Genomic DNA, 14,559 nt, shown 5'->3' with positions numbered 1-14,559 from the left:
CACCGCCTGCAATCCTTTAGGAGGAAAGTTATAACAATGCTTTCAACGCTGCCAAGCCACCGACTGAGGGTGATCGGAAAGCACAAAAGCATTAGGTAATTAATATACTTTTTAAAGCAATGGAACCTAGATTTCAGATGAAACCAATTGTTGAACACCAGTATATGAGTATATTGAAAAGGAGTTACTGTCCCCAATCTGGGTGGAAAGCACGGAGAATCTGCATCCCTTCCCCCCTGAGGGGGTCTCATGGGACTCCCTAGGAACTTCTGCTGAGCCCCTGCAACATGGTTTGAAAACTGCTGGTATGGTGGGAAGGACAGTCATGGCGGTCAGATGACCCCAATCCCAGCTCTGCCACTGCCTGGCAGTGCAGCCCTGGGCAATTTAAGATTATTGTTGGGACTCTGTCAGCCACGTCTACACCAACACATCACTCATTCATCTTGGGGCTATTTACTGACTTCCTCTCTACTGAGGGCAGGTGATAATACCTGAGTCACAGGCGTGTGAAGATTCAGCGCAATTCAGCACAGTCCCTCGCCCAGAAGGTGGTCAGTAAATACTTTGAATGAAACTGGAGCTCCCTGGAGCAGACCAGGAAGGCAGGTCAGTCCTTGCCAGCCCAGCTGCCAGAGAGGGCTTTAGGACGAGGGGACACTGCTGCTCTCTCTCTCCACATATAGCAATCATCATCATCATCCCTGAACTTTTGGAGCACTTGAGCTGTACATTGTACTTTCACGTCCAGCTTATTGTTTGATCCTCACGACTGCCCTAGAAGCAAGTTAGCAGGTCTCGTAATGTTCATTTTATAAATGTGGAAACTGAGGCATGGAAAAGGGAAATGACTTAACCCAAGGTCCCACATCCTAAACCCTAGACTTTTGTATGCTTCTCCCTGCTCTGGTGGAAGGCAAAGTGGAGATCCATCTCCCCCAACCCCTCCAGAGCTTCAGGAAGAAACCTGTGCAAGCTCTGGGCCAGCTGGTCCTGGCATATATGTAACCACAAGCGACCGTGCTTTCCCCTCATTCAAACCTTGTCTCCCTCCTCACCCCTTCCCAGAGGGCACTGACCTGCTGGTGGGAGTGGTCACCACTTCATAAGGGCCACTGGGTGGGCTGGCACTCTGGTTGGGGCTGCTCTAGGAGAGAGAGGGGTAGCCAGACATCAGCTGGGAGCCAATGAGAGCAGTGGGCTTTCACTCAGAGAGCAGACACCTGTACTGGCAGCAGCTGAAACAGAGCAGGACAGAAGAAGGCTAGTTACTTCCTGAGAAGCCCAGGCCCAGACGTGATCTCTGCCGGCAGGAAGGACTCACCTGGCAGCTCCTTCCTGGGCATGGTTGTGGAAGCCACAACACTTTGTTCTAATGCTGTTTTTGTCTTTCTTTCTCTATTTTAAAAAATATAATTTTTTTTAAATTTTGGTAAAATACACATTACATAAAATTTACCATAGTATCCATTTTAAAGTAAACAGTTGAGTGGCATGAAGGATATTCACTTTGTCATGCAACCATCACCACCATCCGTCTCCAGAACTCTTTTCATCTTGCAAAACTGAAACTCTGTGCCCATTAAACAACAGCCCCCCATTCCTCCTCCCCTCTGCCCCTGGTAAGCGCTATTCTACTTTCCGTCTCTATGAATTTGACTACTCTAGATGCCTCATATAAGTGGAATCATGCACCATTTGTCTTTTTGTGACTGGCTTAGTTCACTTAGCATAATGTACTCAAGGTTCATCCATGTTATAGCCTGTGTCAGAATTTCCATTCTTTTTAGGACTGAATAAATATTGCATTGTATGAATGTTCCACATTTTGTTCCTCCATTCATACATCGATGGACATTTGGGTTATATCTGTCTTTTGGCTATTGTGAATAATGTCGCTATGAACGTGGGTGTACAAATATCTCTTTGAAGCCCTGTTTCAATTCTTTTGGGTACATATCCAGAAGCAGAATTGCTGGATCATATGGTAATTCTATTTTTAAATTTTTGAGGATTATATGTAACATTTTGTATAAATAATATTTATACACAGTTCAAAATTCAAAAAGTACAAAAAGCAAACAGTGAAAAGCAGTTTTCTAACTACCTCTATCCCCAGTGATCCAAGTCATCTCCCAAGAGAAAACTACTGTTATGAGGTCCTCATCCATACATAATCTGGAGGTAGTCTATGCATATACAAGAAAACATGGATGTTTATGTATTTGTTTTTTACACAAAATGCAAGCCTGTTATACAAACTTTCCATGCCTTACTTTTTTCACTTAATATACCTTGGAGATTACTGCATATCAGTACATAGAAAGTTGCTTCTTTCTTCTTAATACCTATATTGTATTTCATTGTATGGCTATACGATAGTATCTTTTACCATTCTTTGTGTGTGTGTGTGTGTGTGTGTGTGTGTGTGTGTGAGGAAGATTCGCCCTGAGCTAACATCTGTGCCAATCTTCCTCTACTTTGCATGTGGGATGCCTCCACAGCGTGGCTGATGAATGGGGTAGGCCCACACCCAGAATCCGAACCTGCAAACCCAGGTCACCAAAGCAGAGCACGTGGAACTTTAACCACTCAACCACGGGATCAGCCTCTCTCATTCTTTTATAAATTAGACATTGAGATGATTTCTAATCTTTTGTTTATCGTACAATCATGGAAAAAATATCCTTGTTGCTATGTCATTTTGCATGTCTGAAGATTAAGTGTCTTTAGTGGAATTGCTGTCTGTAAGGACATATCCATTTTACTTCTGATTGGAATTATTCTCTCTAGAAGGTGAACCCAAGTAAGCCTCGACCAGCAAAGGTTGAGAGGGACTGTTGTCCTACAACCTGGAAAACAGAGTTATCAAGTTTTTTTATTTTTGCCAAATTGAAAGAATATGTTACCTAGAGGTATTTTTTCCTTAACTTTTTATTATGAAAATTTTCAAACATACTAAAAAGTTGAAAGAATTGTACAGTGAGCATGCATTAATTCACCACCTAGATTCTGCAGTTGTTAACATTTTGTTATATTTGTTTTATTTCCTATTTATCTATCATCTATCCTTCTTATTTTGGGGATCTATTTCACAGAAAGATGTGGATATTAGCACACTTCAATTCAAAGCACTTTAGCTTGCATATTATTAATTAAAATTCAACATTTCTTTATCATTTTTTGAAAGATAAAACTTACCTATAGTGAAATGTACAAATCTGAAGTGTATCATTCTTGGGATCTGATATATGCATATGCCTTTGTAAATTTCAGGGTATTTTTAATTTTCGTTTCTCTTAGTGAATGAGGTTAAACATCTTTGCATATGCTGAAGATCCATTTGTATTTCCTTTTTTGTGAGTGCTCTGTTTATACCTTTTCTCCATTTTTCTATTGGATTTTTGTTCTTTTTGACTTTGGAAGGAGAATTGAGATAAATATATTCATTTTATTTGTTTGATCTTTATTATTTTATTCATGATTTTTCCTTTATCCCTGATTCCTACTCCTATTCTTCTTTTTCTCTTCCATCACCTAATTTTAGTCACTAGTATTAGTTTTCTTATTATTTACCTTTGTTCTTCTAAATTGCTTAAGTTTCTATAATTTAAGTTGTCAACTTTAAATATCTATTTTATTCCCAGCTATTATGTATTAAGAAATTAGGGAGCTTATTCTAATTTACACCTTTTTTCTCCATTCTTCTCCTATTTTCAGTTAGTTCTATTATTTCTACATAGTTAGAGTGTGTAGTGTTCACATAATGTTGTTCCTCTTATGTCCACCTTAGTTTTAATCTCGCAGTTAAATATATTTAATGCTCACCACGAGCCCTTTTGCTGAGGTTTCTCCTGTCACCTCTTCTTTGGCTGTAGATTGTTCTCTAGTGCATCTTTCAGGAAGGCTCACAGGAATAATATTCCCTTAGGTCTAACTGTTGGAGGTAATGTGCCCTTTTCTCTGCCTGCTTTAAAGATTCTCTGTGTCGTTGGTTTTCCACAGTTTACTGTGGAGGTGCTTAGGTATGTTTTTTCCTGTATTTTTCTACTTAGTGTTTGTATCACTTCTTGAATCTCACTTCATATCTCGTGAGTTTTTGAAAATTCTTGGCTCTTTCCTCCTTCAAATATCCATCTGTCCCATTCTCTCTCACTTCCCTTTCTGATTCTCCAAGTAGATGTAGACCTTTTCACTATTTCAGATTTTGTTGATGATGCTTTATTTCTGTATTTTTTCTTTTTATACTTTAGTCCGAATATTTTCTACTAAACTTTCAGTTCATTAATCTTCTCTTCTGCTGTGTCTAATCAGCTGTTAAATCTATCTATTTGAATTTTCACTTCAGTTTTACTTTCCAGTCTTAGAATTTCCATTTGATCCTTTAACAAAATTTCCAGCTCTCTAGTGAAATTTTTCACCTTGTTACTTATTTTCTTGAACATATTAACCACATTTTTTTAAAGACTATCTTTGATAATGCCAATATCTGGGTCATCTGTGGGTCTACTTCTATTGTTTTACTTTTTCTTTTGGTTCAACTTCTTGATATATCTGATAAAATTTCACTGGGATGCCGAGCATTGATGACAACAATTGTAGTGGCTCTGGATGATGCTATCCTTTGCTAGAGAGCATTTATCACATGCTCTGGTAAGCAGCTAGAATTCAGGCAGATCACCTTAATCCAATATGGAGCTGAACTTACTTGAAGGGGGGTTCACTTCTTGTAAACAAGGCTAGTAACTACCTCTGGTTTGACAACACTTGTACTGTGTTGCCCTCCAGGGTTCCGAGTTGAGAACCTGGGATATTTACTTGGGCTATTCCTTCTTGACATGTCTTGAAGTCTAGTTTTTCTCCTCAATGCCTTGAGACAACTGAAAACTGCGTAGGGGAATCTATTCAGGATTACCCATCAACTGATATTTGATTCTATGCTGTAGAATGCAAAAGCATGAAACTTAAGAACATCAGTCATTTTCTAATAACCGCTAACAATTATGTGGAAGCCCAGGCCTGGGGATTAGGAAATACATGTTTTGTCAAAGTTTTGTTGCTTCTCAGCTCTGGGATTTTGAAAGATGTTCACTGAAGTATTGTTGTAACAGAGAAAAACTGGGAGCAAGTGAAATATCTGTCAATAAAGGAATGGTTAAAACAGCCATGGTGTGTCTGTGACATGGGATACCCTGAGGCAGTTAAAAAGACACACACACACGAGGTCTAAGAAATTTTGTTAAGTGAAAAAGTAAGTTGAGGAACAATACCTCAAATATGATATAATTTATGTAAAATAAAAAGAAACTTTAAATTTCAATATGTACATATGCATGTGTTGAGGGTAGGAGGTTAGTGCCCTACTCACAGCTAGGTCAAGACCTGCTCCTGCTTTAATTGTTTGAGAAATTTAAGACCTAGAGAAGTATAAACAATGAAATAACAAGTGCCAATTGCCATTGTGCAGAATCTGCAACTATTACCCAATCATATTTGCTTTGTCTTTTCTTTTTTCAGAAATATTTCCTTCTATTGTACCTGCTAACATACAGAACCATTTCCTCTCACCCTATCCAGCAGTAAGACCATCTTGGGTGTGCTGTGCATTTTCCACTCTGGGCATCCATAGACCTTCTTGGGCTCCTTGGATCATACTTTGAAACACGGATCTAGTCCACCGCTCTCCATTTAATAGGTGAAGAGTCTGGAATATAAGGAGAAGAAGGGGTTTTCTTAGAGTCTCAGAGCAATGGCACAGCTGAACTTGGAGCAAATACACATTTCTGACCCAGCCAGGCCATGCCTTGGACCCTGTGGCACTGATTCCACATTGTTACTGATGACTCTCAGGGAAGGATGTATATGCTAGAGTTTCATACCCCTGCATTTCACAGCAGGACTCAGTCTGTCTTCTCAAACACTGACTCTGAAATCCTAGGCCCAAAATCTGCCTTAAGTTAATATCAGATGCCCTGCACAGATTGTAGATGTCAGATCTCAGAGAGATTGCCTTGTGACCCTCCCCTGTCTTGTCTGGGGCCAGGACCGGGCCCTATAACCTGGCAACATCCCACAGGGGAAGATTATCAGTGTTTTCTGGATCCTTCCAGCTGGGATGAGTGCCAAGAATGTGAACTCAAAGAACAGATTTGCCTTTCTGCTCTCCAGATGGAGTGTGCTCATTAACCTTAATTACTGTGCAGGCACAAGACCCAGCCAACTCTGTTTCAAAGTGAGGACACGACACCCAGGAGGGAATGCAACACTGAACTCAGCTGCTGTTCCCTGAGAGATGAGGGGCTAGCCTTCCCAAAGCTCAGTGGTCCCCAACATAACTGCGTTGTCCTTCAGCACTGAGCCTGTGCACAAGCCAAATACTCTTTCTGCCACCTTCTTGGGGTGGCTGGAGGTGAACTGGCTTCAGAGTCACAGGTTCTGATCTGGGTGAGTGAATGACCCTCCAGGGAAATGGCTGCTGGGCTGACCTGGCATACTTGTCAAAGTGTGCAGTTTTAGGGTTGGAATGTAGCAGATCCAAATGGAAAAGAGTCCTGCTAAATGCTGTAGGAAAGCCATAGGACAAAATGAACATTCTAAATATAGGAAACAAGTATCTCACTCAGGGTTTTAAGAAAAAACTAGCAATAAGGCAGTCACAATACAAAGGGTGCACGAATCTGTGTGGTACCCAGGGCTGGGGGTGGGGTTCTCACTTTCTGTGCTGATGTATTTCTTTATTTTATATGTACGACTTAGTCTGCCGTGCTACCATAACAAAATACCACAGACTGAGTGGCTTAAACAGCAGAAATTTATTTTCTCACAATTCTAGAGGATAGAGCTCCCAGATCAAGGTCGGTAGGGTTGGTTTTTTGGTGAGGGCTCTCTTCCTGGCTTGCAGATGACCACCTTCTTGCTGTGTCCTCACATGGCCTTTCTTCAATGTGTGCACATGGAAAGAGAGAGAGAGATTGCTCTCTCTTCTTCTTCTGATAAGGCCACCAATCTTGTCAGATTAGGACCCCTACCTTTATGACCTCATTTGACCTTAATTACTTCCTAAAAGTCCTATCTCCAAATACAATCACATTGGGGCCAAGGCTTCAACATATGCATTTTGGGGAGACATAATTCAGTCCATAGCAATGTGTGAGTTCCTTGAAGGCAGAGTCTGAGTCTGACTGAGGGACACTACTACCCTGGAGCCAGGCCAGGTCCACACCTCGTGTGCTCATAGTGAATGTCACAGAAGACGATAACCAGTGCTTGGATGCTGCCCTTCAGATACCCTTCAGAAGATGAGGGGTTTGAAAAAGCATGCCACTTATCACTTTTGGGATAAACAGCAGGCTGCAGAGACATTGTGAATTCACTCAGGTAATAAAGATAATGTACAATATAATCAGCTGGTTCTATAAATAGAAGTGGAGCCATTATGAAAGGTGACCTGTCAGAATCACTTCCCTAGTTGATGGATGGGTTAAGCGGATGGCAGCTGCTCAGGGCAGAGAAGATGTCCAGTGTCATAACTTCCTAACAATCACATTGTCTTGTTAGACTGTACTCAGTGGCCTCATTCCTCTATCAGAGCAATTTACAGGCCTGTTAGAGGAAGATGATGAGTATATGTTAAGAGATGATTATGACCATGACAACTACCAGGACTGCAAAGATGCATGGAGGAGACAGGAGTAATGGAATATTGTGGTTAGGACTTGTTATCTTCCAATATTTAAAGATCTCTAATCTCTAAGAAAATTCCAGAGCAAGGAGACAGTATGAAACAGCACCATTTTGGCTAAAAGTTAGAAAAGAGAATATTTCTGCCAAGAGAATGCATCATCATTGCATCATACTTCTATAAGCCATCATACCAATTCTCTGGTATCACTTTGTAATGTGAGGCTGATGCTGTTGGTCTCATTCAGGTCTCCCTGGATTCCCCTAACCATTTGGTGTGCACATCCCCCAGTCTCTGCATGTTTTGCTCCTAGCAGCTCACACCTACAATTTCTTAGAAGCCTGCTCTTAGGCTACTGAAGCTGCTTCACTCATGTGTGCAGAGAGCTGGAAGTCCCTGGGAGATTATTTCACCCTTGCCCTCAAGGACTCTCATCTTATTCAGATTACTAAAATTAGGATATTCACTGCCTGGATAGTATGTTCTGAACAAAAGGTCAAAGGTGGGAATGGACAATCCTTTGCTAGTGCTAAAGAGATTAGCTGTGTCACTCATGGATCCCCTCAGCAATCTCAGCAGAAGACAGGAATAGAAATGAGATTATCCAGAAAAGATCTTTGGTGGACTCTCTTGTCTAATGGAATGAATCCCTGTGACATACATGGGTAATACACAAAAGTTTTCAGAATGTTACATTGGTAGAAACATTGCCAGCCAGCTTGGATTGAAAGGGACAGAGACAAGATGAAATGAAAGAAGGCTGTTGGACTCTCAAAATTCTACAGGTAGAAAATAGGCTGATAAAACTAGTCCACTACAGGGGCCGGCCCCGTGGCCGAGGGGCTAAGTTCATGTGCTCTGCTTTGGCGGCCCAGGGTTTCGCTGGTTTGGATCCTGGGCGTGAACATGGCACCACTCATCAGGCCATGTTGAGGCGGTGTCCCACATGCCACAACTAGAAGAACCCACAACCGAAAAATATACAACTATGTATTGGGGGGATTTGGGGAGAAAAAAACAGAAAAAAAGTAAATTAAATAAAGTTAAAAAAGAAAACTAGTCCACTACAAATATGTCCTACCCTTCAAGAAAACAGAAAAACGACTCTGAGGGAAGAGCCTTGGTCCAGAGGGCAGAGCTATGGGCACAGAGGCTGGGAACCTGAGCCACACGTTATTCCCAGGCATTGAAAACTAATGGAATTTTCCTGGCTGGATATTGAATTTGATTAGGACTGGCGACTCCTTACTTCCTTCCATTTTTTTCTCTTTTGAAATAGGAATGTGTATAACTGTTATCCTATGCCTGTCCTATCATTGTATTTTGGGGGCAGGTAACTTGTTTTATAGGTCCACAGATGGAATTTTGCCCCAGGTTGAATCATACACAGAGTCTTACCCATACCTAATTTAGATGATTTAGACGATGAGATTTTGGACTTCAGGTTTATGCTAGAGTGGGTTGGGACTTTTGGGGGTGTTGGAATGGGGTAATGTATATAGAATAGATGTGAATCTCTGGAGGCCAGAGAGTGGATTGTGCTGGGTTGAATAATAGCCCCCGTAAAGGCCACAATCTAATGCTTGGAACCTGTCAATGTTATCTCATACGGCAAAAGGGACTTTGCCAATGTGATTAAGTTAAGGATTTTGAGATGGGGAGACTATCCTGGGCTCTCTGGCTGAGTCCTAAAGGTAATCACAAGTGTCCTTATAAGAGCGGAGGAGAAAATGTGACTACAAAAGCAAAGACTGGAGTGATGAGGCTGGGAACCAAGGAACACTCCTCTAAAAGGCAAAGACTTAAGGAATAAATTCTCCCCTGGAGCCTCCAGAAGGAACCAGCCTTTCTGACGCCTTGATTTAACCCCTTAAGACTCATTTTGTACTTCTGACCTCCAGAACTGTAAGAATACATTTGTGCTGTTATAAGCTGCTAAGTTTGTGGTAATTTTTTACACAGGAAACAGAAAACTCACACAGGGAGTCACTGTAGAGTTTTAAGATAATACATTTCTGTCCACAATCCTTTTGATTCCTGCATCCAATCTATAAAAGACACAGGCTATTTTTGTTCTATTCTCCCAGGTTTGGAGAAATGAAAACAAATCAATCAAGGGCACACAAGAACATTATGTCTGGCTACTAGATGAAGAGTGACTCACTGGCAGGCTGTCAGAAAAACACACGTTAAAAGGGAACCAAACACCAAAATGAGGGTGGAACAAGTATGCACCAGCTTTGGACACTGGTGCAATCAGACAAAGGCAGCCATATAATTGGGGAAAAGGAGGAGAAAGAAATTGCACAAAGATAAGGAGAATTTCATCAGTGGTCTTGCTGAGGCTGTAGCACCAAGAACTGCAGTGTGGAGCCTGCCTAGTGGGAGATGTAGAGCCTGCTTTTCCCAGCTTGCTGGTCTACCAGGCTGTGGCACTTGCAGCCCTGGTGGTGGCAATAGGAACAAGAGAAGCCAGAGCAAGAACATCAGTAGAGACCAGGAAAGTCAATGAGAGAAGAACTGGGGAAAGGTCACTGCTTGGCCTTACACTAAAAGATTGGTTATTTGAGGCAACCTCAGTGAACTTCTGCTCCTTATAGAATCACTTTCAAATATAAAATCCCTGAAAAAAATCATCTTTGCTTTGGGAAGGCAGTGTACTGAATAGTGCCAAGAAGGGCACTAGAGTTCCACTGGTTATAAAGAACAGGTGAAAAAAAAAAAAAGACAATATTGTTACTTCATAATGCTATGTAAGCCAAATGCAATATCATGGAAAACCTCAGACTCTGGAGACATGTGGGTGTGGGTTCAAAACCCAAGCGCATTATTTTCTAGAAGAGGATCTTGAAAAAGTTGTTCCATTAGGCCTCAGTCTCCCTGCCTGTAAAATAGGGCTAAGTATGCCTATCTCATGGAGTTGTCATGTGGATCAGATGAAAGAATGGTCCTTTTCTCATCCATATCTTTTCCCATTCTCCCATGAGCACAAGGACGGAACACACTTTGGAAGCTTTAAATTACTCCTGGTCTGCTCAGAGCCTGCTCTTTCTCTGAGTTTCACCTCCTGTGATAACCCCAAATTTAGACCTATGCCTGCTTAGCTTAAGCTTGCCTTTGGACTCCCCTCTGTCAGCAACCCATGTCCCCAGGTCACCTGCTTGGTTTGTGGATTCAGTGTATATGGGGATCTGGAGTCTCTGCTTGGTTCAGGCCATCCAACCTATGCTGCACTGAGGGCATGAGCTGCTCTGTTTCATTTACCCCTCACTCTGGGTTCCAGTCTGCCTGCAGCTCTCTCCACTCATCCCCATAGGTGAGAACATCCTTCTGGTATCCTCCCTGTGTTGGCTCCTGCCTGTGTCTGCCATTGAAAGGTAGAGGATGACTACACAACTATATTCCACACCTGGCCTGTGACACCTCATACCTCTGAGAGGAGAAGGTTGAGTCCTGTCCACAGCCTGCTGTGGTCAGATACCTCAGATATTTTTAAGTTTCCTGGAAGCAGTGAGAGAAATTTTCTTATCCTATAAGTAAGAAAAGCTGAGATGAACAAGATTGCTCAAACACCAAGAGTCAGAACATATCCAAGAGTTCAGTTATCCTTAGAATGGGGGTCTCAGGAGGAAAGAAGAGAATAGAAAAAATGATAATCAAAAAATAATGGAAGAAAAGTTCCCTGAGCTGAAGAAAGCCTTAAGTCTTTAGCTTAAAAGGACTAAGTGAATATAAGGCATTTTTAATGGAGAGAGACCTACACCTACATTTTTCTTGGATCTTTTATTTTCAAAGATAATAGGGGGAAAAACCCTATGAGGATGTAAAGAGTGAGAGAAAAAAGAGGTTACCCACAGAGGGTAAGAAAACAATGTCAATAGACTGGCATCAGGATCTCCTCTCCAACACTAAATCCCTGAGGGCGGGGAACAACATCTTTAGGATTTTAAAGGGGAAGAGTATAAACAAAGAATTCTATAGTAAATAATGCTATTCAGCTGCAAGAGCAACAGAAAGACGTTTTCAGATATTAAAGGGTCTTAACTACCCATCTCATGTATACAAGTCATGCACAAATCCTTCCAACAAAAAAGTATTGCTTGAAGAGGAGGCAGATCTACCAACAAATGCATCAAAGTGGAGAATTCAAGGGAGAGGAAAACATTCAGAGGATAATAAAACCAATAAAAAAGCCAATCAACTGTGTAAATAATTATAATAAATATAGATAGAAAACAATGTAAATGTTAAAAACAATTTTTGAAATGAGTTACATAACATAAATGCTTTATAAAAATCACTTGTATCTAAAATGCCATATTATTTCAATAAAAACTAGTGGGGGGAAGGTGGAAGGAAATTTATATTATTTGGGAAATGTCAATAAATATTATTTTATTTTAATGTTGCTCGAAAAGTGTAGGTTCAGATATGTGTTTGAACATTTAAAGATAACACTAGTAGAATGACATAAAATATTTGAATAATATGACTAAGTTGAATAGACATTTTTATTGCTTGTAGGGAACACACATTACTTTCAAAGGTTCATGGATTATTTACAAAAACTGATTGAATATAGATTTACAAAGAAAATATCCATAAATTTTAAAAAGCAGAAATTTTATAAGCTGTATTTTCTGACCACAAAAGATTAAACAAACCAACAATGCAACAAGCTACTTGATTAAAATAACATTAAAAAATAATTACTGCATTAATAAAAAAAACTAAGCTGAAATTACAGAATATTTAGAAAATTACTATAATGAGAATACTATATATTAAAAGTTATGGGGTGAGGTGAGTGACATATTTGGGGCAAAATCATTACTTTACTATATTTGGGGGCAAAATCATAACTTTCATCCTTGAATAAAAAAGATGTAAATGCTGTGAAACAAGGAAACAACAAAGGAAGTTACATAAACAGCATCAAGGAAATCTGTAAGATGAGATAAGTATAATTAAAAGCAGGAATTAATAATTCACAAAACAGAAAACCAACAGAATTAAAAATAAACTATAGAGAAAGTTCTTTGGAGAAGTTTGAACCTGGACAAACCTCTGGCAAATTTAATCTAAGAAAAAATAGAAAAGGTAAATACACATCTTTAGGAATGAGAAAGGGGATATAACCACAGTTACTAAGAAGACTGCAAACTTACTGATGCAGTACTATGTAAAACTCTGCCAATACATTTGACATATTCAATGATATGGCTGTCTCCTAGAAACTAAATGGTCAAAATGGACTCAAAATGTATCGGAAACTCAAATTAAACGATTTCCATGATGTCTTTGTCAAGTGTGTCTACTTAGCCCAAGTTGAGCTGGGGTCTAGGAGTCTAGCAGTCAGACCAAGGCCAAGTCCATGAAGCTGCCTAAAGTTCTCCAGTGCATCATGGCCTGCTTGGAGGTGCCCTGGATTGGGGGCACTCTTTTCTTGTTGTGAGAGCTGGGGGCAGCCTGATGGCCACTATTAGGGTTCTTTTCCCCTTGTAGCTAACAGATATGTTCCTCCTTGACACTTTGGGGCTACAAATACCAGGGACACATTTCCTGTTCATATTTCTATTGAACACCTTGAACTCCTTGTTTCTTGTGATTAAGAAGTCCCAAAGGTGCTTAATTATGACCACATGCCTAGTTTGCTCATGCCTTCCAGATGGAGTGGCCCCTTGAGGCTAAAGGATGCCACATCACCTGGGGAAGCTGGTTGACACAGCATTGGTGGTCTTTCAAAGTGTGGGAAGGGGGGTTCCCAGACTTCCTCAGTGCTCTGCCAGGGGTTCTATTGTCACAGCTCCCACATGTGGGCCACTTTCCTAGGGCACTAGCTGGCCTCCAAGATGGCTATGTGGATCTAAGGATCCACAGCATCAGGGATTCGAGCAACTCCTCTCTCCAGATAACCCACCTCCGAACAGGGGCCTGCCCCCAAGCCTAATGCTTTATCCCCACCGTGATTTTGTTTCAGGGCTTTGTAGCTCTTTCCTCCCTCTGGATATTGTTTAGGGAAACTGTGGGCTACTGAAGCAGATTTCTGCAACTTGAATCTTGGGGGTAAAGGAGGAGAGTCTTAATCAGTTTCCATTCATGAGGCACCCAAGGCTCCTCATGCAAATATGCCTGCCTCTCCCAAGCCATCTCCCAAGGTCTGCTCATCCATAGTTTATCTCCAAGAAAGAAATGTTAAATTGCTACCTCTTTGTATATTCTGCCACACAGAACCGGCATGACATTTTAAAATATCTGTCTTTATATCAATTTGCATTGGAAAACTTTGAAGACTGTGTTTCTGTTCTCCAGGGCTGGGGCTCCGCCAAACTGCACAGAGCATATGTTTTCTGTCTCTACTTGTGTTAGACATATGGTAAAAGGGGACACTTTTTTTTAATAGTATTTCCTCCAAATTAATGCAAATCTCCTCTGCAGAGCTACACAAATTGATTTCCTATGTTTGCTGGGTAAATCACAAGAGTCCAAAGTTTTGCAAACTAGGGAAGAGATGTTTCTTTTCCAAAGAACATACTTTATTTGTTTCTAGCCATGAACTGAGATGTTCACAGTTCCTTCTTACAAATTTTACAAGTGTTATATAGAAGCAGGGGGCCAACAAGCTGACATTTACAATGCTGCCACTGCAAAAGTAATTTGAGCCTTGTTTTGGATCATCAGTCTTTTAATGTAGAATCAGAAGGGATGGTCTTGGATCATCCAACCCAGTGCCATTATTTTGGAGGTAGGGAGACTGATGCTCAGAAAGGGCCAGTGATTTGATCAAGGATCCCCTTGTGAGATCAGAACCCTTGAATTCTTGTTGCTGGAGAGTTCAGTGACTTGACATTACCCATGGTCTCTCCAGCTCAAATCTC

The 14,559-nt window shown here is 40.8% G+C and overlaps 1 protein-coding gene across 10 annotated transcripts in view; it reads right to left on the bottom strand.

The window, feature by feature from the left end:
* CTXND1 (cortexin domain containing 1) overlaps nucleotides 1-14,559 on the bottom strand; it is a 73,943-nt gene that overhangs the window by 27,270 nt on the left and 32,114 nt on the right. For 4 of the 10 annotated variants that reach the window (XR_011498128.1, XR_011498120.1, XR_011498125.1 and 1 more), the window contains 2 exons: nucleotides 5,569-5,704; nucleotides 1,080-1,238 (listed from right to left, as the gene is read on the bottom strand). The gene's annotated coding sequence lies outside the window, so the exon portion shown is untranslated. Of the gene's footprint in view, nucleotides 1-494; nucleotides 778-1,079; nucleotides 1,239-5,568; nucleotides 5,705-14,559 lie in introns of those variants that run through there. The other 6 variants (XR_011498124.1, XR_011498127.1, XM_070497328.1 and 3 more) reach the window with 4 other exon arrangements.

Source organism: Equus asinus, chromosome 2 (genome assembly GCF_041296235.1).
Source record: "Equus asinus isolate D_3611 breed Donkey chromosome 2, EquAss-T2T_v2, whole genome shotgun sequence".
In the NCBI taxonomy this organism is placed as follows: Eukaryota; Metazoa; Chordata; class Mammalia; order Perissodactyla; family Equidae; genus Equus; species Equus asinus.
Note: the sequence above shows the minus strand (reverse complement) of the source record. Positions and strands in the feature narration are given on the sequence as shown.